The sequence below is a fragment of the Petaurus breviceps genome, unplaced genomic scaffold, assembly GCF_028583685.1.
Source record: "Petaurus breviceps papuanus isolate PSGF00001 unplaced genomic scaffold, PetGlider_PUasm1.0 446, whole genome shotgun sequence".
Classification (NCBI taxonomy): domain Eukaryota; kingdom Metazoa; phylum Chordata; class Mammalia; order Diprotodontia; family Petauridae; genus Petaurus; species Petaurus breviceps.
The window spans coordinates 435,186-459,764 of record NW_027186338.1 but is presented as its reverse complement, the minus strand read 5'-3'; the positions used below and the strand labels follow the sequence as shown (position 1 = coordinate 459,764).

The 24,579-nt window shown below is 37.9% G+C and overlaps 1 long non-coding RNA gene across 3 annotated transcripts; it reads right to left on the bottom strand.

Annotated features, from left to right (window-relative positions):
* Nucleotides 1-15,401: 15,401 nt before the first annotated feature.
* Nucleotides 15,402-24,579, bottom strand: LOC138171511 (uncharacterized). Of its 3 annotated transcripts, none has more exons than XR_011170901.1 (4): nt 22,890-24,579; nt 21,683-22,392; nt 20,474-20,527; nt 15,402-16,955 (listed from the first exon to the last, which is right to left on the bottom strand). It is a non-coding gene; the product is annotated as an uncharacterized lncRNA (long non-coding RNA). The 3 variants fall into 3 exon arrangements; XR_011170900.1 differs by having other exon boundaries at nt 20,474-22,392; nt 22,890-22,973; nt 23,973-24,579; XR_011170899.1 differs by having other exon boundaries at nt 20,474-22,392.

Sequence of the window (24,579 nt, the reverse complement as noted above, 5' to 3'; positions counted from 1 at the left end):
ATATGTGAATGTGTGTATATATGTTTATAGGTATACATAGATAGAGGACAAAGGACCAATTTAATAGAAAGGGATGATACTTAAGAGGCGAAATTAAGAGGTGAGAGGAATATAATGAGAGGAGATGGGGAGAGACAGAATGGGAAGAGGCAAGGGAAAATGGTTACAATGGAGGGAAGAATAGGAAGGCAAAAGGGAATGGGTTAACCTTACTCTCATTGAATTTGGCTTGGGGAGGGAATGGAGAGACTTACATGAACTGATGCTGAGTCAAATGAGCAAAACCTGGAGGACATTGTACACAGTAACAGCAACATTGTGCGATGACCAACTTTGATAGACTTAGTTCTTCTCAACAATGCAATGATCTAAGATAATTCCAAGAGACTCAGGGAGAATGCTTTCCACATCTAGAGAAAGAACTATGGAGTTTGAATGGAGATCGAATCATACTAATTTTTTTTCTTGTGTTTTTTTCCCCTTTTGTTATGATTTTTCTTTCACAACATGACTAATGTATAAATATGTTTAATATGATTGTACATGTATAGCTTATATCAGATTGCATGCTGTCTTGGGGAGTGGGAAGGGGCAGGAGAGACAAAAATATTTGGAACTCAAAATCTTGCAAAAGTGAATATTGAAAACTAACTGTGTGTAATTGGAAAAAGATACGATCAAGTGGGGAAAAAGGTAAAATTTTAAAGTAAAAATTCTAGAATTAGAGTTTAGAGCATGTCCAAGCCTCCTGAGGTGGAATGTGTTGACCACCATTACATACAACACAAACATAAAGAAAACAATTACAAATAAATAGGAATATTATATTCAAAGGAGTGATAGTGGTGGACCAGATGAAGAAGAAGCTTTGGACCTCTGTACTTCCTTCCCATCCCTTGCTACCACACACCAGACTCTCCACTGACACAAGAGGGAATTGTGCAGGGTGAACTTAAATTGGTGGGAAGACAGAATGGACTTAAGCATCAGCAGTAAGCATCCCTGGAGTGGTTAGGGGGAGAGAAAGCAAAAGATTGAGTTGGCCCTCCCAAGCAGTCATCATTAAATGTCATCTATGCAGACTTTTACTGCAAAATATAAGCAAATGTATATCAGTTCATGAATCTGCTTTAAATTATTGTCCCACACCAAATGGCAGGTGGGGGGATATGGGGAATGCGTAGTCCCTTCTCGGTAAGGAGACTTGAAAAAAGTATGGTTTTCCCAGCTAGAAGGAGGGGGTCAAAGGATAGTGGGCACTGGAAGCTTCAGAGGGTAGAGAGAATAGGAATTTGGGAGCTGTTGGAGAATAGAGAGCAAATGAAGGGCACTACTACCTACAACTTTATATAATCCAGAGTAGTTGGAGCCTTGTGTAAATTATCAACCGACTTAAACCATAATCTGTCAGGACTGGATGTTGATGTTCTGCTGCTTTTGGGAGCTGAGCGAATTTATTTTCACTTCATATTCTCACTTAACTGCCGAACATTCAAACTCTGCTTCAGAAAGTGCAACTCTGGTGGGTTGCCACATCATTAATAAAATTATACACAAAATGTACGCTTGTCAAAAAGACTATTTTATGTAGAACTCACACAGGGCAAGCATTCACATGGTGTTGAGAAGAAATGATACAAAGACACTTTCAAGGTCCCTCTTAAGAACTTTGGAATTGATTGTGTGACCTGGGAGACACTGGAACAGGACTACTCAGCATGGTGTGCCCATATCAAAGAAGGTGCTATGTTCTATGAGCAAAGCAGAATTGATGTAGCTCAGAAGAAACTCAAAATACACAAATTTAGAGAATCCACACCTGATCTGTGGTAGAACATTTAGAGCTCATGTGGGTCTAATCAGCCACAACTGGACACACTGTGACTTGACTCTAATGTAGTGATGTCATTTTGGTCCTTTTCCAAAATGAAGGACAGCAACCAAACCAAACCAAAAACCTAATCTATTTCACTGATCAACCACTGTACTTCTTTGCTCTCACCAGATGATTTTTTACAATTACTGCCTTTTAATATTGTTTGAAATCTGGTATTGATTGCTAGACTGCCTTTCTGCAATTAGGGTTAGAATGGTGGAATTGCCTACTTGCCTATGAACAATGAATATTTCTCCATTTGTTTAGATCTGTCTTTATTTGTGTGAAAAGTGTTTTGTAATTGTATTCATATAATTCCTGGGTGTGTATGGGCAGAGAGACTCCCAAATATTTTATCCTGTCTGCAGTTATTTTAAATGGAATTTCTCATTCTATCTCTTGATGCTGGGTTTTGTTGGTAATATATAGAAATGCTAATGGTTTATGTGGATTTATTTTATATTCTACAATTTTGCTAAAGTTTCTCATTGTTTCAATTTGTTTTTTTAATTGGTTCTCTCAAGTATATTGTCATATCATCTGCAAAGTGTGATAATTTTGTTTCCTTGTTGAATTATTCCTTCAATTTCTTTTTCTTGTTTTATTACTATAGCTAACATTTCTAGTACACTATTGAATAAAAGTGTTGATAAGCTATCCTTGCTTCACCCTTCATCTTTTTGGGAAGGCTTCTAGTTTATCTTCATTATAGATAATACTTGTTCTTGGTTTTTGATAGATACTACTTATCATATTAAGAAAAGCCCCATTTAGTCCTATGCCTTCACATATTTTTTAGTAGGAATGCATGTTGTATTTTTTCAAAAGCCTTTTCTGCATCTATTGATGTAAATGTATTATTTTTGTTGTTTTTGTTACTGACATGGTCAATTATGCTTATGGTTTTCCTAATATTGAGCCCTCTCTGCATTCCTGACATAAAAACAGCTTGGTATGATTTCTGTGATACACTATTGAAATCTCCTGATAACATATTCTTTAAAATTTTGCCTTGATATTGACTAGGAAAATTGGTTTTATTGCTTTCTCTTTATTTGCTTTCCCTGGTTTTGTTACTAAAAACATATTTGTGTAAAAGAAAGAATTTGGTTGAAATCCTTTACCCATCCCCCCCACCCCAAATCATTTATGTAGTATTGGAATTAATTGTTCTTTAAAAGTTGGGTAGAATTTACTTGAAAATCCAACTGATCCTAGGAATTTTTTTTAGGGAGTTAATTTATGACTTGTTTTAATGGTAATGGTAATTTGAAGATCTTCCCTTCCCCTTCTATTTGCAGTCAAACAGGTACTTAGTACCCTGTTCCAAGTTCATGATTGTGTAAAGTATTAAGACCCAGAAGTGGTGAATCCCACAGTGGGATGGACTTGTTGATATAACAGGAAGGGGCAGAACAAGGAGAAGCTAATACTGTATATAATGAAAAGCCCAAGTTGAGAGAGACCAGAACTTCTGGGAGCTTGCATTGTGAAGACAGAGCAGCTACTGCTGGAGAGGGAGAGAGGGAGAGAGGGAGAGAGGGAGAGAGAGAGAGAGAGAGAGAGAGGGAGAGAGAGAGAGAGAGAGAGAGAGAGAGAGAGAGAGAGAGAGAGAGAGAGAGAGAGAGAGAGAGAGAGAGAGAGAACTGCTGGGAACAAGAATTGCTGAGAGAGAAAGACAACTGCCAGGATTCTGAGAACTTCTGAGAACTGTTATGAAATGAGAACAGAATGGAGAACAGAACTTGTGGTGCCAGAACTTCTCCTGAGAACTTCTTCTGAGAATCAAATTGAGAACTTCTGAGAAATGAGAAGAGAGGAGAACTGGGAGGAAGCATGACTATGGTGCTAGTAATGTGTCTGTCTGTTTTGCTATTATTTTGTCAAATTCGTCTGGTCATAGATGACAGAGCTGTTGTTACAGAAGCCCTGGGACCTTGCTGCTGGTTCAGAAGCCCTGAAAAGGGATTTTCTTTCTGTATGTTTACAGAAATCCTGATATTTTCAGGATCTTGCTGATATTTTCAGAGGCCCTGGGACTATATTAATGATTTGTGCTGATTCCTTAGACCTTGTTGTTGGGTCTATGTTGATTTCACAGGCAGAAAGTGTATCGATGAGGATGCTGGCAATGTGAATGAATGTTATTGTGGATTTGTTAAGCTTTGTCTTCCCAGGAACAGAAACTGTGAAGGACTTGAGGTGGACTAGACACTGTGAGCTTCAGTATGAAACAGGAACTGGACAAGGAGCTAGAAAACAAGGAGCTGGCAGGAGCTGGGACCATGGAAGCAGATAGCCAGACTCAAGTCAAGATGAAAAAACCTCTCCTTGGATAGTTAATGCAAACTGAGAAGATCATTATTTACTAGGGGTGGAGAACTTTGATCTTTACAATTAGATGATTGAGCTAAGGACTTGCTAATTAAGGATGATTGGAAACTAATATCTAATCAAGAAGAAAGAAGACTTTTTGATTGAAGAGATTAAGACAATGTGACATAGGGGTGGAGAGCTTTTGACTTCTGTACTTTGTGTCAATTAAGGAGGCTTGCCTTCTTAAGAATGATTGAGTTACTAAATTAATGTACTTTGTTTAAAACTATGGGACCACTTTGGTGAAAATTATGTGGCCATTTTAGTGGTAAGTTGTTATGCCATAACATGGTGAATGCTGTACTGTGATTTCTGTGAATATTTTGTCTTAGTTTGTTACTGAATAAATAGTTCACTATACTGTGTAATCAGAACCTTGAAGCTGTCCACTGCAGCAGTCCTTTGGAAAGCTGCTCATGCTAGGCTTTACACTTGTTTAATTTCCTTTTCTAAAATAGAGTTACTTAAGCATTGTATTCCCTCTTCTGTTCATCTGTGAAATTTACATTGTTGCAAAAACTCATACTTTTTACATAGATTCTTAGATTTATTAACACATTTTTGAGCAAAATAACTCCTAATAATGACTTTAATTTCATTGTCATTGTTGATGACCATTTTCATGGTCATTCACCATTTTCATTTCTGACACTGATTATTCGTTTTTTTCTTTAAATCAAATGAAGCACTGGTTATCTACTTTATTGGCTTTTCATTTAACCATCTCTTAATTTTACTAGTCAAATAGCTTTTTCACTTTCAATTTTATTAATCTTGCCTATGATTTTCAGGATTTTTGTTTTGCTGTTCAATTCGAAAATTTTAATTTGTTATTTTTCTAGTTTTTATTAATTACATTCCCAATTCATTGATTTGCTCTTTCTCTGTTTTATTCATGTAAGAATTTAGGGGTAGAAGTTTTTTTTGAAAACACTGCTTTTCCTAAATCCCAAAATTTTGGTATTTTGTCTCAATATTTTCATTCTCTTCAATGAAATTATTGATTATTTCTATCATTTGTTCATTGACTCCCACAGCCTTTAGGACAGGTTATTTAGTTTTTATTTAATTTTCAATCCATGTTTCAAAGGTCCTTTACTGAATGTGATATTCATTGCCATATGATTGGAAAAGAATGCACTTAATATTTTTGCTTTTCTGTATTTGTCTGTGAGGTTTTCATGCCCAATATATTTTGAATTTTTGTGAAGGTACCATGCAGAGGTGAGAAAAATGTATACTCTTCTGTTCCTATTCAGTTTTCTCCAGAAATGTATCATAGATAACTTTTCTAAATTGCTATTTATCTCCTTAATTTCTTTCTTATTTATTTTATGGTTAGATTTATCTAGTTCTGAGAGGGGAAAAGTTTAGTACCCCACTAGTATAGTTTCAATATTTTCTCCTGTAACTCATTTAACTTTTTCTTTAAGAATTTGAATGCTTGGGGCGGCTATGTGGCACAGTGAATAGAGCACCGGTACTGGAGTCAGAAGGACCTGGATTTGGATCCAGCCTCAGACACTTCACACACACACACACACACACACACACACACACACACACACACACACACAAACCTAGCCATGTGACCTTGGGCAAGTCACTTAACCCCAATTGCCCTCCAAAAAAAAAAAAGAATTTGAATGCTACACCTTTTGGTGCATATATATTTAATATTTATAGTACTTCATCTTCTATAGCACCTTTCAGCAATTTGTAGTTTCCCTGATTGTCTCTTTTAATTAGCTTTATTTTTTGCTTTTGCTTTATCTGATTGCTACCCTTCCCCTGTTTATTTCAGCTGCAAAATAGAATCTGTTCCAGACCCTTATTTTAACTTTATCTGTATCTTTTTTCCCCCCAGGTGTTTTTCTAAAGCAAAATATTGTTAGATCCTGGTTTCTAATCCATTCTGCATTCTACTTCTGTTTTATAAGTGAATTGATTCCACTTACATTCACAGTTATGATTAATAATTGTATATTTCACTTTACCCTATTTTCTTCCATTTATTCTTTTATCTTTCTTTTCTCACCCTTCCCTCCTCAGAGGTCTTTTTTGCCTCTGATTCCTTCCTTCCTTAATCAGCCCTATCTCTTTTCACCCCCACTGTCTTCTCTTATCTCCTTCCCATTCTGCCTCCACATTGGGTAAGATAGGTTTCTGTATCCCATGAAGTTTGTATATCTTCATCCCTCTTTGAACCATGTGAGTGCTGTTAAACTTTGCCTCCCCTCCTCCCTTTCCTTTCCAATTTAAGAGTTCTTTCTTTTGTACCTCCTTTATGTAAGATGATTTCCCCCATTTTTCTACTTCCTTCCCTCTTGAACTAGTAAATTCATCTTTCTCACCTTTTTGTTTTTGAGATCTTCCCAACGTTATTGACTTACACCTGTACCTTTTGCTTGTGTAGACTCCTTTTAACTGCCACAATAATGATAAAGTTCTTAGGAGTTACATATATCATCTTCCCATGATAATATCAAGTTTTAAGTATCTTATGATTTCTCTTTCATGTTTACTTTTTATGCATTTATTTGTGTCATATTTTAATGTCAAATTTCTTGAAAGTTCTTTATGTTATTAAATGGCTATTTTTTTTTCCTTTGAAGAATTATACTCACTTTTGCTGGCTAGGTGATTCTTGGTTATAATCTGTAATGGTAGTGATAATTTGAAGATCCTCCTTGCCCCTTAATAGGACTAAGGGAATTTGAAGATATTCCTTGCCTTCTAATAGGCTGAATGTAATCACATGGAGCCTGTGGTGGGAGGAGTTTGCTGAATGGGGGAAGCAGAGATCAGAGGGAGCTGGGAGTCAGAGCAGATAGATGGAGGGAGGAGAGAAGATGTAGGCAAGGAGACAACTAGGCTTGTGAGTGTTTGTTTGTGGGAAGGCTAAAGGATGGTGTGGTTCCCTGCTGTATTATGGTGTATTAACTAAGTTGGACAAAACCAGCTAGACTGACATTATTGGTATTGAACATTTTAATGAACAAAAATATTTTAAAATCCCATGAATATATTCTGAATGTTCTAAGATGAAAACACGTTTGTTAACGATCTTGTGAGCCCTGTCTGTTCTCTCCTTCCTCCCCTGGGAGCCAGAGCAGCAGGAGGAGGCAGAGGACTGAGCTAGGGACACCATCTCCATGTTGTGTTCTCTCTGGGCAGGGCAGTGACAGGTCCCATTGATGAAGGCTCTGAACAGAAGGAACAGGCTGTGGGTTGGGGGCTTGCAGCTCGTTTCTGGGGCTAATGACACAGTCACTTCCTCTCCACATCTTCCAGTTAGAACAGAGAGGCACATTAAGAATCAAAGCTATTTGTTCTCCCTGGATTACCAAGGGGACAGAATTGCTTCACTGTCTGCTCAGACTCAGGAAATGATAGTTATAAATGCAATAGAAGAAAGGAGAAAACATTCTGTTGGTCTCTTCATCCGTCCCTTTCCTGATCTGGCCTCTCCTCCAGCCAAACTGGCATATTCATTGTGTCTTAAATATGCCTCAAGCATTCCCACTTCTGCTTTTTCACTCACCACAGATTAGCCTCATGTTTTCATAGAAATACTTCTAGTAAAGACATACAACATTTAAACAATGTCCCTATGAAGTTGATACTTTAGAAAAACATTACTTTCTATCTATAAGCCCTGTGCTCAGCTAATTCCTGACTCTGGACTGGACTGAAATCGAAGGGCAAGTACTTTCAAGAAAAACTGCCCCTGAGAGTATCAGGGGCCTACCTTTCCCGAGCATGGGCATCCCTGAGCTATACCACAGATTATCTCTGCTAGATATTTGAACAGGGAATCCAGGACAGTCGAGGCATCAGAATTTGGATTTTGCTGTCCAAGTATCCCTCTCCTACTTTCTTAGATGGACTTGACTATGGATGGTTATTAGCAGTCAGGCAGCCTAATGAAATAGGGGTGGCAAGCTGCCCTCTGAATTTCTGTTCTAAGAGACAAGGGGAAAAAAAGCAAAACCTTCCTTATTAAATAGCTTAAACTGTTCAGAATAATAGTTTTGCAAAAGAAAGGATAGAACTGGAAAGGGCCTTAGAGATCTTCTATTCTACACCTTTATGTTACTGGAAAGTAAACTGAGGCTCAGAAAGCTTAGCTGGCTTCACTATGGCCACATGTGAGATGTGAACAACTGAGAATAGAAGCTCAATTTTTAGAAATCTTTTCTTTAATTCTGAATTTAACAGAGAATAACATTAATAGTTTTAAATAGTAGAAAACCAAGAGGATGATAAGTGAGATTGTTAATCAATTATTTGCAGTTTGATTTTCTTTTCAAAGATAGAAAAACAGATGGGCAGATAGATGATAGTTGGATTAACAGATGATAGATGGATAAATGAATACATGATGGATGGATAGACAGACATATGTATATAAGTTCAACACGTAACTTTCAAAGCTGTCCAGCTTATTTGTGATTCCTTTTGGCCTTCCTTCCCTTCTGTCCAACTAAAATGTTTTAATGACACATTTTGTTTCTTTTTATTTCTTTCCTCTTTCTTGTTCCTTTCTCTTTTTTGATAACCCATCCCTAGTTATTCTCTTCCCTAGATCCCACTACCTTTCCAACCAAAATTCTTCAAATTCCTACAAATAGACATCTCTAAACATGTCTGTATTAGTTTGTATCCTGAGTCTATCACCACTCTATCAGAAGATGGATAGCATTTTTCATGTCTGGTCCTTTATCATATGATTTATCATTGAATGAAGCAGAGTTCTCAAGTTTTTCAAAGTTGTTTTTCTTTTCATTATTGCTATTAAATAAATAAGTCTCCTTGTTATGCTTGTTTCATTCTGTTATCAGTTCATTTGGGTCTCTCCAGGTTTCTCTAAAACCATCTCTAGACATTTCTTAGAGTTCTGTAATATTCCATTACATTTACATATAACAATTTGTTCAGCCATTCTCTATCAAGTTTCCATTCCTTTGCTACTGCAAAAAAAAAAAAAGGTACTATACATATTTTTGTATATGTGTCCTTCTCTCTCTTTTTCAAAAATTACATTTGAGTATAGGCCTAACAGTCACTAAGCCAAAAGAGAGTACGTACAGTTTAGTGACTTTGAGGAAGTAGTTTCAAATTGCTTTCCAAAATATCTGGACCAATTCATAATTCTAAGGAATTCTTGCACCTCTTTTTCCCGAGTCCCTCCATCAATTCTCACTGTCCTTTTTTGTCATCTTTGCCAGTCTACCAGTCTAATGAGTTGGGACTTCAAAGATAATTATGATTCATATTTCTCTTATCATTAGTGATTTGGAACACTTGTGGCAGGTAAATGGTACAATGGGTAGCATGCTGAACATTAAGTCAGGAAAACAGGAGTTTGAATCTGGCCTTACATACTTCCTAGTTATGTGATCTGGGTAAGTTGCTGAAGCCTCTGTTTTCTTCAGTGTCCTCATCTGTAAAATGTGAATAATAATAACACCTACTTTCCAGAGTTGTTGTGAGGTTCAAATAAGATAATAATTGTAGAATGCTTAACACGGTGCTTGGCACAGGGTAAGCACTATATAAATGTTAGCCATTATTTTTGTTCACACAATTGATGATATCTTGCATCTATTGCTTTGAAAATGACCTGTTCATCTTTTGACCATTTGTCTACTGGGGAATGGCTCTTACTGAGGCAGAGAATCGAGTGGTAGACTTGGAGTCACGGAGACCTGAGTTTTCATCTAGCCTCAGCCACTCCCTAGTTGTGTGACCCTGGACAGGTTACTTAAACTCTCTCAGCATTCATCTTTGCCATTTGTAAAATAGGGTAACAGTACCCATTTCAAAGGATTCTTGTCAAAGATCAAATGAGATATCATATGTAAAGTACTTGGATTTTTTTTTAAAGTGACAATCTGTTTTTTCTTCATCTCCCCACTATTCCCTTCCCCAATTAGGCAAATTCAATGTTTCGCTGCCTTCCCTCAAGTCTATGCCAAAGTCCCATAAGACTCTCCCTTCATTGAAAATTGTTTGCATGTTGCCATCCCCTGTCCCATTCACCCGTGAGCTCTGTAAGAGCAAAGACTTCTGTTTTGCCTTTCCTCATGCCCCCAGCACTTAACACAGTGCGTGGCACATAGTAGGCACTTGATAAACTTCTGCTCCTCCACCCTATTCCTCTCCAACTACAGTAAAAGCTCTAACCACTTTCGAACAAGGACTGCCTGCTGCTGGTTTTTCTCTAACCTAGTCTGGAAATACGACACCTCTAAGACTCTATCTTTTTACACCAGAAATTGCCCAATATGAAAGAAGAGATAAAAGTGGAAACATTGGTAGAAAACTCAGGCAATCTTGGTCATGCTTTCATTGCCTCAAAAAGGGGAGGGGACATTTTAGTACATATTGCAGAAAGAAAAAAAGGGACTTACAGCATAGGAATAAAAATGGGATGCTGGGAGGATCTAAACAGGAATCTACAGCATGAAATCATGGGGGTGTCTGTCATATCTGCACTTTGGGCTAAATAAGCTGGCAGGTGCTTCCTGGTTCAGTTTTCTCTCCAAGTTAGCAATAAACTGTTCCACTTAAAGAAGCACTCTAATATATTAACATTAAGTCTTCTGGTAGTTGTCTTGCCTTTGGACTGCCACTTTTGTTGACTGTGTGAATAGTAAGCTTAGAGGAAATAAGTCTATGATCAATCCAGCACTCTGCACCACACATCACTTTTGTGACTCTCACATCCTGTTTCTTCTCCTTACAATGACATAATCTATTAAATGCCAATGTTTGCTGTGAGGGTGTATCCACAAAGTTTTATTGCATTTAGGTAAAAGAAAGATAGTGTTGGTGATGGGAAGGTAATGAGATGCATAAGTCTTCAGTAGTAGGTCATTGTTGCCGTTACTGTTTCTAACTCCATTCCTTCCAAGTACTCCCTGCCATGTTTGGTAGTCTGTGCCTACTCTTGCATTAAAGTCACCCAGAATTATAAATTTGTCCTCTTTTGGCACATGGATGATGAGGGTCTCCAGGTCTTCATGAAATTTTTCTTTAACCTTAAAAGGTTTTGCAATGGTGGGAGCATAGACACTGCTGATGGTGGCATGGTGCTTTCCTACAAGTGGAAATCACATTTGAGAAATGCTGACTAGTTTAGTTTCCACAGGTTCTCTGACAAAAATAAGTATTTCAAAAACAAATCCTTACTAAAGAGAGAAAGGGGGAACTAGGAGAGATACTGATAGTTTGGTTCCCACAAGTTTCTATAGGAACAATGGACACTGAATGGGGTATGCAGGAAAGCATAAATCAGGATAAGATAGGAAGGGTAGAGCTCCCCTCTCCCCTCTCCCTCCAACACAATTATATAGCTGGAAGAAATCTGTAAAGGGGCCTGAGCTAAGCTGGTTCAGATCAGACTGGCTGGGGGTTTGGGGATGGTCACCAACTTTTCATTAACATGCTTAATTAACATGCTTAATGGGCAGGTCGGGGAAGTTGTAACCCAGAAGAGCTGGAACTAATCCCAGCTCTGAAGGGAGTAACAAGGCGGAAAATTCAAATGAAAACGGCATAAAAGGGCTTGCCTTTGTCTGATCTTTTGTAGTCTTCTTCGAGAGGCTACCCATTTATTCGTTACAGAATAAATGTAAAATAAAGATAATGAAAACCTACTTGGGTCTCCAACAAGCATTGTTTATTTCTAGACAGAGCACAGAGCATGTTTATAACACATTGTCATGAGTCTACCATTTACTTCTTTTGGGAGGCATGAAATCTTCTCGGCTAGATTAAATTTTTTTTTGTTTTGTTTTTGCTTTTTTTTTTTGGAGGGCAATTGGGGTCAAGTGACTTGCCCAAGGTCACAAGGCTAGTAAGTGTTAAGTGTGTGAGGCTGGATTTGAATCCAGGTCCTCCTGACTTCAGGGTCGGTGCTCTACTCACTGCGCCACCTAGCCACCCCTGCCTAGATTAGTTTTGATTGCAAAACCTGCAGCACTTTCATGGCGCTCCCCTTCACTGTGGCCACTCAAGGAAAATATATAACCTTCTGACTTTCTGACAAATGAAGCTGACCTTCATTTGTCAGTCTTGTTTTACTCAAGGTTATTTGGATATGATACCTACTCAGTTTTCTCGCAAGAGCTATTCTTTCGGGTATACTGGATTTTGTGTTGGCCATAAGCATGCACATATTCCATGTACCAAAGGTGAACAGAATCATCTTTGCAAAATTTCTTGTACTTTTTTTGTGTTTAGACTGCAAGAGGGGTCCTCACACCAGGAGGTGAGGAGTGTAGTCCTTAAAAAACGATGCTTAGACACCCAAATCTCACTACTGCTTCTGTCCAGTGTGAATGACCCTATAGTCTAGACCACCTGTGTCCAGGATTATGACTACAGCTCCCAGTGATTCTGCACCACTTTGTTACTTGCCTGCCACCACAGGACTTTCATATAGGAAAAAGTGGTAAAATGGTATGAGTAATGCCCGTTAATTTGTGCATAAATTGGATTTAAATGAGGTAGAGTTGCTCATAGTGATCAGCCTTGACAAAAAACACAAAAAGTGGCAAGACAAAAGTGAAGACAACTAGAGATAGCTTGGAATGCAGTGAATGACCTTAATGTCTACCAAGCTCTAAGCTCTCCACAGCACCTGCTTCAGCCACCTTTGTGGCTGTTGGAACAAATTGTTCTCATCCATCCATTCCTCTGGGGGGAGGCCTTCATATGCTTGGAGTAAACACCTCCCTAACTCACTTAGGGGTCTGAGACCTCTTGTTTGCCCTTAGTCTGGTTTAACCCATATGCCAAAATGGTTTACTGGGGTGTAGCCACTGTTCATGCTACAGCTTCTTGGAGCCACAGGTGAAGTTGGGTGAATCAGGTGAACACCAAAGGTGGAAAGCTGCCCTGAAAAGGGCTTGGCACACCTCACACCAGAGGTGCTAGTTTTCCCTAAACACATTCTATATTCTAGGCTACTAGGGTATAAAGGTACTTGAATATTGTATTTCCTTGAATACAAGTAAATTCTTCCTTTTGCATGTGCCATTGCCTAAGTCTAGCTTAAGGAAGGAAACTGCCCCAAACAGATTTTCTCAATGTGCCAGCCACAGGTAGCAAGATTTTAGTCACCAAAACACTCCCAAGTCATGGGAGCTTATTTCTGTTTGGTTACAAAATAAAGACAGAGAAAGCAAGAGAGACTTATTGCCTTTTTCTGAACCATTTGGCTGTCCTTGTGTAAATTGTCAATCTCTGTAATTATTGCTATTGCCCCATTGCTAATTTAATTCCAATGGATGATGAGCAATCCTAATTAATCAATTTGGTTTATACATGGTGATACATTGGAGACATGTCTCCAAAGCAACAAAGGAAGGAATGAGAAATCGGAAATTGATACCTCACATTATTTTGTATTATTTTGATAAGCTTTAGTCAATTTATTATATAGTAATGATGAACCCACTATGTATTAGTTGACCCCCTCAGTGTGTGAGTTTCAGCTCCCTTAAGCCTGTAACTTCAGTTGCCTATTATTAAATTTGAAAACTGACATTCCACGACTGATTGAGAATTGTATAAAATCAGTGTATTCAATTGTTATTTATTTGTGAATCAAATTCTGACTTGATTGTGTGGCCCTCTTAGTAAAATTTGTGAGAATCTGACTTCCCTATACCCATGGGTTACAATCTAATCACAGAATTGTAATATGTTACTTTCCCTGACCATGAAGAGAGATAAGTCAATATGACCACAGGATGTTTGCTCACCAGGGGCTTTCCAGGGGATGTGAGTCAATCTGGTGATAAACTGTACCTATCATGGGACTCTCCAGAGAATGTCAGTTCTATTTGTTCCCCCCCTCCCCCTTGCCTTGCATTATGGAAGGGTTATGTAAACCCTCCCTCTAAGTCAAGCCAAGCATAGACAACCCTCCATCTCTGGGTTGAGCCAATCACAGCCTCAGATGCCATTTATATCATTGGACAATTTTTGCAACCTAGATAATCTGTACCTTTTCCACTGTGTAAGAATTGCTCTGTCAGATGGATGCTTGACTGCTGAGGGGTCCTGGATCCAATTTATTGATATTTGCTAGTCATACTAATAAACTGATTGTAAGGGTTATGGGATTTAAAGATCTTCCATGCCCCATTGGACTTGCTGATGTAGCAGGAAGGGCGGAGCAAGAGGAAGCGGAAGCCAAACTAGAGTTCCTGCGGTGGCTGGTGGTGGTGGCAACGGCGGCAGCAGCAGCAGAGGCAGTGGCAGCTCGAAGCCCTTTTTGAGTTAGCCAGAATTTCTGCTAAGGATTCCTGCTGAGGACTGCCAGGGGCCAGAGCTGCTGGGAGCGCGCTTCCCGGACGCTGGGTGGTTGCTGTGAGTGGGGAGAGGAGGACCTTTGCCTGAGGTAGCCTGTTCTGTTTTAAAGGCTTGAAAATGTGGGTGCTTTCTACTTTATCTACCTGTGCCAATGTCATAACTACTCTGATGGCTTTCACTTTCTGGTTTTTGGACACAGTCTTTCGGTATCTTAATAAATTTTCTAGTTTATTTCCTCATATGGCAAACATGACGTATTTTCTAATGGATAATATGGTTTTCTGTGTTTATTGTGTGCTATTCTTGTTATATTGTTGTGAAATTTTGTTGACACCAGTTATTCCTACTGTATTTTTGTCAAGTAAGGGACATGAAAGATCTTGGGGCCGAATGTAAGGGTTATGGGATTTAAAGATCTTCCATGCCCTGTTGGACTTGCTGATGTAGCAGGAAGGGGCGGAGCAAGAGGAAGCGGAAGCCAAGCTAGCGTTCCTGCGTTGGCTGGCGGTGGTGGTGACGGCGGCAGCAGCAGAGGCAGTGGCAGCGCGAAACCCTTTTTGAGTTAGGACTGCTAAGGACTCCTGCTGAGGACTGCCAGGGGCCGGAGCTGCTGGGAGCGCGCTTCCAGGACGCTGGGTGGTTGCTGTGTGTGGGGAGAGGAGGACCTTTGCCTGAGGTAGCCTGTTCTGTTTTAAAGGCTTGAAAATGTGGGTGCTTTCTACTTTATCTACCTGTGCCAATATCATAACTACTCTGATGGCTTTCACTTTCTGGTTTTGGGACTCAGTCTTTTGGTATCTTAATAAATTTTCTAGTTTATTTCCTCATATGGCAAGCATGATGTATTTTGTGATGGATAATTATATCAGCATATCTGTAATCTCCAGAAATACAATACTTAACCCCCTTTTTTAGAAAAAGAAATCGAGCAAATTATTAATGAATTCCCTAGGAAAAAATCCCCAGGGTTAGATAGATTTACAACTGAATTCTACCAATGTTTAAAGAACAATTAATTCCAAAACAATATAAGCTTTTTGGGAATATAGGAAGAATCCTACTACATTCCTTTTATGACATAGATATGGTGCTTATACCTAAATTAGGAAGAGTCAAAACAGAGAAAGAAAACTGTAGACCAATATCTCAAATGAATACTGATGCAAAAATATTGAGTAAAATACTAGCAAGGATATTACAACAATATATCACAAGGATGATACACTGTGATCAAGTGAGATTTGTACCAGGAATGGGGCTGGTTCAATAGTATAAAAACTAATAAGTATAATTTACACTATCAGTAACAAAATTAAAAGACTATTTCAATAGATACAGAAAAAGCTTTTGACAAAACACAGCACCTATTCTTATTAAAAACACTAGAGATCATAGGAATAAATGAAGCATTCCTTAAAATGATAAGTAGTATCTATCTAAAACCATCAGCAAGCATTATCTGTAATGTGTTTAACAAACCAGGTGAGACCAACATCTTATATCATATACCAAGACAAGGTCAAAATGATACATGATTTAGACATAAAGGATGATGTCAAAAACAGTAGGGGAGCATGTAAAATTTACCTGTCTGATCTCTGGATAAGGAAAGAATTTGTGATCAAACAAGAGGTAGAAAGAATCAAGGGAGGTAACATATATAATTTTAATTACATGAAATTTAAGTTTTTTAAAAAACAAAAATTAATTCCCCCAAAATATGAAGTCAATTAGAAAAATGGAAAAAGATTTTGCAGCAAATTTCTTTGATAAAGGCCTCATTTCTCAAATATATGAGAAACTACTAAATTTATAAAAATAAAAGTCATACCCCAGTTGAAAAATGGTCAAAGGCTTGAAAAGGCACTTTTCAGGAGAAGTTAAAACTATCGATGGTCATATGAAAAAATGCTTTAAATCACTAATAATTAGAGGTACATAAATTAAAACAATTCAGAGATACCACTTCACAACTATCAGATTGGTTAACATGACAGAAAAAGAAAATGTAAATGCTGGAAGATATGTGGGAAAACAGGTACCCTAATGCACTGCTGGTGGAGTTCTGAACTGATCCAGCCATTCTGGAGAACAGTTTGGAGCTATGCTCAAAAGACTATGAAAGTTTACATTCTCTTTGACTTAACAATCTCTCCATTAGGTCTAGATCCCAAAGAATAATAGAAAACAGGAAAGGATCTAAATGTACAAAAATATTCATAGCAGCTTTTGGAAATGCCAACTTGGAAAAGCAAAAACACAATTAATACCAAAAATCTGAGATAAAAAGAAATTTTTTTTAGGAAGAAATCCAAAGTAATTGAACACCAACTGGACAGAAGTGGACTCCATCCTTCTTGTGGAAGCAGGATTCCTGGATAGGAAAGCCAAGCAAGTTTTATATATTAGTTTGATGCAGACACTCCCTTCAGAGGATTGATTGGCTCATTCTCTTCTGAGTACACCTCCCCATTATCATACATTATTACTAGTGAGGCTCAAATTCTGTTAGATAATATATATAATTCATGAGGTTCATTAAACAAGCACAGTAATAACTCCAGAATATTGACCCCTCACCAGTTTAACTTACATGTGTCCTTATCTTGTCCTGTGAGTCCCAAGGCCGCTGTCTGCTTTCTAATTGCTCAAATCCACCCACTGCTGCCAGCTTCTTTTAATATTATCTAGGAGTTCTCTGGGAACTGGGAATCCAACTTCTTCCCAAGGCTACTGCCTGGTCTGCTAACTTTATTTTCATCAGTAGCTTCATTTCAGCAATTTTTGCAGTCCTGTGGAAACTTAACCCTTTGCTACTTCTCACAATTCCTTCCATTTGTTTTTAATAAAGATTAAATTTCCACACTTTTCTTAATTCTAATTCCCATCTCCCCTTTAGATAAGGTCAACACATTGACCAAATACAAGGGGATAGTCCCCTTTATGAGTACAGATACAGAGACTCAAAAGACAACAGTATCAAACAAATGTCTCTTCAAAGTCCAAAGGTCTCTTTCACACAGCTGCCTGAGATTGGGGGGGGGGGGGGAGGATGAGGAGGTGGGAGGGGGGGGGGGGGGGGGGGAGGGAAGTACACCATCTGACAGAAGTCCTCTGGTCATGTTCCACCTAGTCATCTTCAGCACCACATCCCAGCCTCTTTTTCTTCCACCTTCTTTCATTCACTTTTCTAAAAAAGTGCCTTTGGAACAATTTAAAATTACAACTCCTAAACCTTATACCTTTTCTATTCTTACAAAATTAAAATTGGAATTTTGGCCAATTGTTATATTCAAGAAACTCACATAAGAATCAGTTTCTTATATTTTACATTAATCCATTATTAATTCCTTCACCAGGAAGATGAAATTTCAACAAAGAATTTACATTAAGCAATCACTTTTTCAAACAAAACAATTCCAACTTCTGGTCATGTTAATTTACTAAGTAGTCCACAAACCATTCTTCTTTTAACATTAGCTAATTGTAACAAAACTGAGACTAGTATGATATTAACTAAGTAACAGAATAATATTCCCACAAACCCTTGACCTAATTGTCCCCATACTATTACAAAGAACTAAAGGACCTTGACTCATACAGGAATACCTATACTAACGGGCTAAAATCCTAAGCCTAATTAGCTTAATGTTACAGTAACTTAAGAGGTTCCAGAATCAAGTGTTGAATAGATTTGTTGTGTTTTCAAAACTTTTGATTATTGAAACTTGCCACCAAGAGTAGGCACAAAACTATGACGAGGGAACCGTATTTCCCTAACTTCAGAATGTTATTTTCAGGTAAAATGTGTATCAACTGCAATCTGCATTGAGCCAAGCTAAGAGTCTGCCAGGTGTCTCCTCAGCTCATGCAGAACAACTGTTCTCCCGACCTTCCCATAAGATCACTCTCTGCAATTCATACCTGTACCTCACAGGGTCTGGCACCACGGATCAGTGGGCTCAGATTGCGCGGACAGCCAGAAGAACTGAGACTTTAAAACTTCATTTTTTAAACTCAAGAAGTTACTTTCTATGCATCTCTTTATTCTCATGCATCTCCATTCTCAAAGAGAGGTATTCTCAGTTTGAGATAGGGTATTTCTCTTTTCATTGAAGATTATCTTATCTTATGCAGGCATTTTTCTACCTCACTTCTAGCTGTTCAGTTCTCCCTTTTAACACAAACACATTACTCCTGTGCTGTTTTTATGATTTTGTTGCTTTGCTGCTGTTTCTTTTTAAAATGTTTAATCAAAACCCAAATTCCCCTTTCTTCAGTTTACTATTTTATATCACCCTGTTTTTTTTTTTTTGCTTTGAAATTATATTTGTAAAGGCACAATAATATGTTCATATGACAGGACTTGTTTAGCCATAACCTTATCATTGTACCTATAGGATTTTAGAATTTTGCTCTTTCAGAAAAGGTTACTATACATATTATTTAAGAAAGATTTTTGTTTGCTTTCATTAACATTTTGAGGATGTAAACCTAGAAGTGGAACCATTAATCCAAAGAGTATGAACAGTTTTGGAGATCTAGCTTAAATTGCTATATTGCTTTCCAGGAAAAATGGTGGCAGCAGCTTTAAAAACACTTATTTCAACATAATTGCCTAAAGTTATCATTATAAAATATCCCAGTTAATCTTATGGCTATTTGGTAATACCTTCAAATTGTTTTAATTTTTATATCTTTGATTAGCAGAGTTTGAGTATTGTTTCTGGTAATTATTAATTATTTCTCTTGTAAAAATACCTGTATGTCTTGATCATTTACATTTTTTGGAATTGTATCTTACTCTTAAAAATTCAATCAATTCCTTACAAAATGGATATGTTGTATTTTCAGTTGAAATTTATGGCAACAATTATCTGATATTACCCTTTTCCTCATATTTCTTTAGTCTATGTCTCTTTATATCTCTCTCCTCCTTACTTTAAACTCATTGTTACTCTTTTTTCTTTTTATTCAGTCTTTTCCCTTCATATTTTCACCTGGATAATTTAAATTATATTAGATTTAAGAGGTTTTGCACAAACAAAACCAATGCAAACAAAATTAGAAGGAAAGCAGGATATAGAAAAAAATTTTTTACAGCAAGTCTCTGATAAAGGTCTCATTTCTCAAATTATTGATAACGGAGTCAAATTTATAAGAATACAAGTCATTCATTACATGAACTGATACCGAGTGAAGTGAGCAGAACCAGGAGAACATTGTACACAGTAACAGCCACATTGTGTGATCAACTATGATAAACTTAGCTCTTCTCAGCAATATAAGGATCCAAGACAATTCCAAGACTCATGATGGAAAATGTTCTCCTTACCCAGGGAGTCTGAATGTAGATAGAAGCATTCAGTTTTTTCCCCCTGTGGCTTTCCCTTTTTGTTCTGTTTCTTCTTTTATAGCATAACTAATGTGGAAATGTTTAACATTCATGTATAACCTACATCAAATTGCTTGTATCTTGGGGAAAAGGAAGGGGAGGGAGAAAAATTTGGAACACAAAATCTTAAAAAATGAACGTTAAAAATTATCTTTAGATGTAATTGGCAAAATACTGTTAGAAGAAAAAATAAAGAAATTATGTTAATTATAGATGTGCATGTCTTTTCAGCGATACATGGCACATATACAAAAATTGACCATGTTCTAGGGCATAAAAACCTCACAATTCAGTGCAGAAAGGCAGAAATATTAAATGCATCCTTCTCAGATCATGATGCAATAAAAATTATATGGAATAAAGAGCCATGGAAGGATAAACTAAAAACTTATTGGAAAGTTAATAATTTAATCCTAAAGAATGAGTGGGTTAAACAAGAAATTATAGAAACAATCAATAATTTCATTCAAAAGAATGACAATAATGAGACAACATACCAAAACTTGTGGGATGCAGCAAAAGCAGCAGTTCCTAGGGGAAGTTTTATATCCCTGAATGCATACATGAATAAAATAGAGAAAATGGAAGTCAATAAATTGGGCATGGAACTGAAAAAGCTAGAAAAAGAACAAATTGAAAATCCCAAATTAATTACTAAATTAGAAATAATGAAAACCAAAGGAGAGATTAATAAAATTGAATTTAAGAAAACTGTTGAATTAATAAATAAAACTAAGAGATGGTTTTATGAAAAAAAAACCCCAATAAAATTGATAGACCTTTAGTCAATATGTTAAAAAACAAGAAAGAAGAAAACCAAATTATGAGTATCAAAAATGAAAAGGGTGAATCTACTTCCAATGGAAGAGGAAATTAAAACAATAATTAGAATTGTTTTGCCCAATTGTATGCACATAAACTTGACAATCTTAGTGAAATGGATGAATATTATGAAAATATAAATTGCCCAGATTAACTGAAGAGGAAGTAAACTACTTAAATAACCCCATCTCAGAAAAAAGAAATTGAACAAGCTATCAATGAACTCCCTAGGAAAAAATCTCCAGGACCAGATGGATTTACTAGCGCATTCTATCAAACATTTAAAGAACAATTGATTCCAATACTTTACAGACTATTTGGGAAAATTGGAAAAGAAGAAGTACTACCAAATTCTTTTAATGACACAAATATGGTACTGATACCTAAGTCGGGAAGAGACAAAATGGAGAAAGAAAACTATAGACCAATTTTCAGGAATATAGATGCAAAACTTTAAAATAAAATATTAGCAAAGAGACTACAGCAACTTATCACGAGAATAATACACTTTGATCAGGTAGGATTTATTCCAGGAACGCAAGGGTGGTTCAATATTAGGAAAACTATCAGTATAATTGATCACATCAGCAACACTTGCAAAAACCATATGATTATTTCAATAGATGCAGAAAAGGCTTTTGACAAAATACAACACCCATTCCTATTAACAACACCAGAAAGTATAGGAACAAATTTCCACATTGCAATTTTAGCTCTCAGCCCTACCTTAGTTGTGGAATGTGGAGTATGAATACCAAGGTAGCATGGACCCTGGTACCAGAGACAGGGATCAGTCAATCATTATCAATCAATATTAAGCACTTAGTATGTGCTAGGCTTTGAACTAATACTAGGGCTACAAACATGAAAAAGGCAGTTCTTACCTTATGGAGTTTACAAACTAATAGAGGAAGACAAAACAGAAAAAGAAGCTGAAAAGCAGGAGTTTGTGGGGAAGGTATCTTATGTAGGGACATGGTAGAGAAGTCAGGGAATTCCCAAAGGAATGCAACCAGGTGAGAAATGAAACAATGTCTGAGCTAGGCTCTCTCCTTAAATGAAGGATTGGAATTCAGGGCCCTACCTTCCAATCAGAGAGGCCAGGGTAGTTATGAAGTGGAATCCCAAAAGGGATGAGATCTGATGGGATGAGACACTTCCAGCTGACCTCAGTACAGAACAGAGATCAGTGGCTTTTCTTCCCTGGGGGATCCCAGAAGAAGCAGTTGCTCCCCTGAGCAGCTGAAACTGCCCAGGAAGGTTTGTGTACCATGATGGCGCACTATGGGAGGGGAGAAACCCCATGGCTGACAGTAGTAGACTGCAACATTTTCAACTTCCAAACTGCTGAATATGAGGAAAAAAAAATCAGTCTCAGACCCACTGCCACTGAACCCAGCAGGGACCCCAGAGACCAGCCTGGGTGTGCTATAGGTGAGAAGCCTGGAGGGGCCTTTCCTGGATTCTACTGGTACTAACATAAAAGTATGTAGTGCTTTTGCACTGACTGGTCCTTCATGACATGGTGATTCTCCCTCCTGGAGACACAGACAAAGAAATGGAGCTTGAGTAAGCACAATTTCTCCTCTGGCATCTAAAATGAGAAAGAAAACACAAATGTTACCAAGAGTTAACCAATTTTACCTCAATGTTATTCTGTCATGTACAACTCTTTGTGTCCCCATGGACTTGTCCTTGGGGTTTTCTTTGCAAAAATACTGTATTGATCTGTCATTTCCTTCTCCAGTGTGTCCCCATTTTACAGGTGAGGAGCTGAGGCAAATAGGGGGTAAGTGACTTGCCCAGGTTCACATAGCTAGTAAGTGTCTGAGGCAGGATTTTAAGTCGTATCTTTCTGAAACAGCAAAACAAAACAAAAAAAAACCCTTCCTGTTTTCAAGCCCAGTGCTTTCAAAGAAACCCAGTGGCACTGATATTACTTGACTATAAGTAACTGTACACTCAAATAAATGATAAATTTAATAAATAATTGGAACAAAGGAGAATGAAGCTAACAAATGAGCTTTGAATGATGTAAAAATGAGAATAATAATTGTGAGTCCATGAACACTTTATGTTCTCTTTCCTTACCTGGAAGTCAGAGCAGCAAGAAGCAAAGGAGCTGAGCTGGTGACATCATCTGGATTCTCTCTATGCCCTGCCCAATGCTGATCTCTGGGGTGGAGACAGCGACAAGCTCATTAATAAGGGCTCTGAGCACCAGAAACAGAATGGAGGTGGGCGATGAGCCCTGTGTGGGCAAAAAGCTCAACTTCCAGTCAGAGTTTGCTCACCTCCTTTGCTCACTCCCACCAAATGAACTCTCTTTCCATATAAAATATATCTTAAATACAAAAGTAGGGGTTAGCTAGATGGGCCGTGGTGGATAGAGCATCAGCTCTGAAGTCAGGAGGACCCGAGTTCAAATCCAGACTTGACATTTACTAGCTGTGTGACCTTGGGCAAGTCACTTAACCCCAACTGCCTTGCCCCTCTCCCTAAAACAAACAAAAATACAAAAGTCCTTTTCATGCAACTTGAAAACATTTCTAATGCTGGCAGTTTAGGGGGGAAGCATTTTAAAGTAAACCAACACCGTAAGGGATCTTTTCCCTCTATTAATTCTGCTCAGCTACAATAGGGATCTTTCCCTCTTTTCACATCTTTATTTGATTTTCTTGTTCATATCAACCATTGACCTCAATGTCTATAGAATCTATTCTGTATCAGCACTAGAATCTGGGGGTTATTTTCAAGAAAACCTGCAAACAGGATAACTAAGTTATCCCCTTCCCTAGTATGAGCACCCCTCTGCTCTGTGATATGTTATCAAGGTTGTATATTAGAGAAGACATTCTTGGAGAGTTAGGGTATCAGAAGGAGTCAGTCAAGGCTTGGGCTTCCATCTTCCCCTTCCTGACAAGCAAAGCATGCTATCTTCGTGGGGAGTTGCCTTGCTCTTAGTCACTGTTTCTCTCTGGTACCAGTTTCATAGCTTTGTCTCCTCAGGACCACATCTGGCCATCTCAGTTCTCATGATAAGATGCATGGACTAGAATGCCTGCTAAACTCTGCCAAACTAGACTCTGCTAAAAGTAGGCTGAAAGCTCTCTAAATGGTCAAAGGCACCATACCCAGATACAGAAGTAGCCTAATAAATTTCAGGCAGGATACCTCCAGACTATGAGTCTTCCTTTTAACTCCTCCTTCTGCGGTTGATCCTTCCCCTAGAATCTGTACAAGAAACCATGTTGGAATTTCAAGAAGAGAGATGCAGAATCCATGACCTATTGGTATTCACTAATGGCTGGGGAGTGGGGGGCTGTACAAGTAGGAAAATGGTATGTCCATAAGGAGTGGGCCTTCCTCTTACAGATGACAGAAATTCTGAATGCCGTGGATAAGCTCACTTACCTTGGCAGTATACATCTCAGCCATGGATGTATATAGATAATGAGGTTGGTGCACACGTTGCAAGAACTAGCTCAGTGATCCAAAGGAAAGACTGGGAGAAGAGGTAGTAGACAGTGTACCAAACTGAAGTTCTATGGAGCCATTGTGCTGACCTCACAGTATGCCTGTGAAACCTGGCCAGTAGTACTAGTTCCATGCCACGAAACTGAATTGCTTCTATTTGAATTCTTAGGAAGATTCTGAGGAACACCTGGCTAAATAAGGTACTGGGCACTGAGGTCATTTCTGTCACTAAACTGCCAAGCACTCAAACCCGACTTCATAAACATTAAGCCCTGTGGTTTGAATGCCCAACTTACCTTCCCCT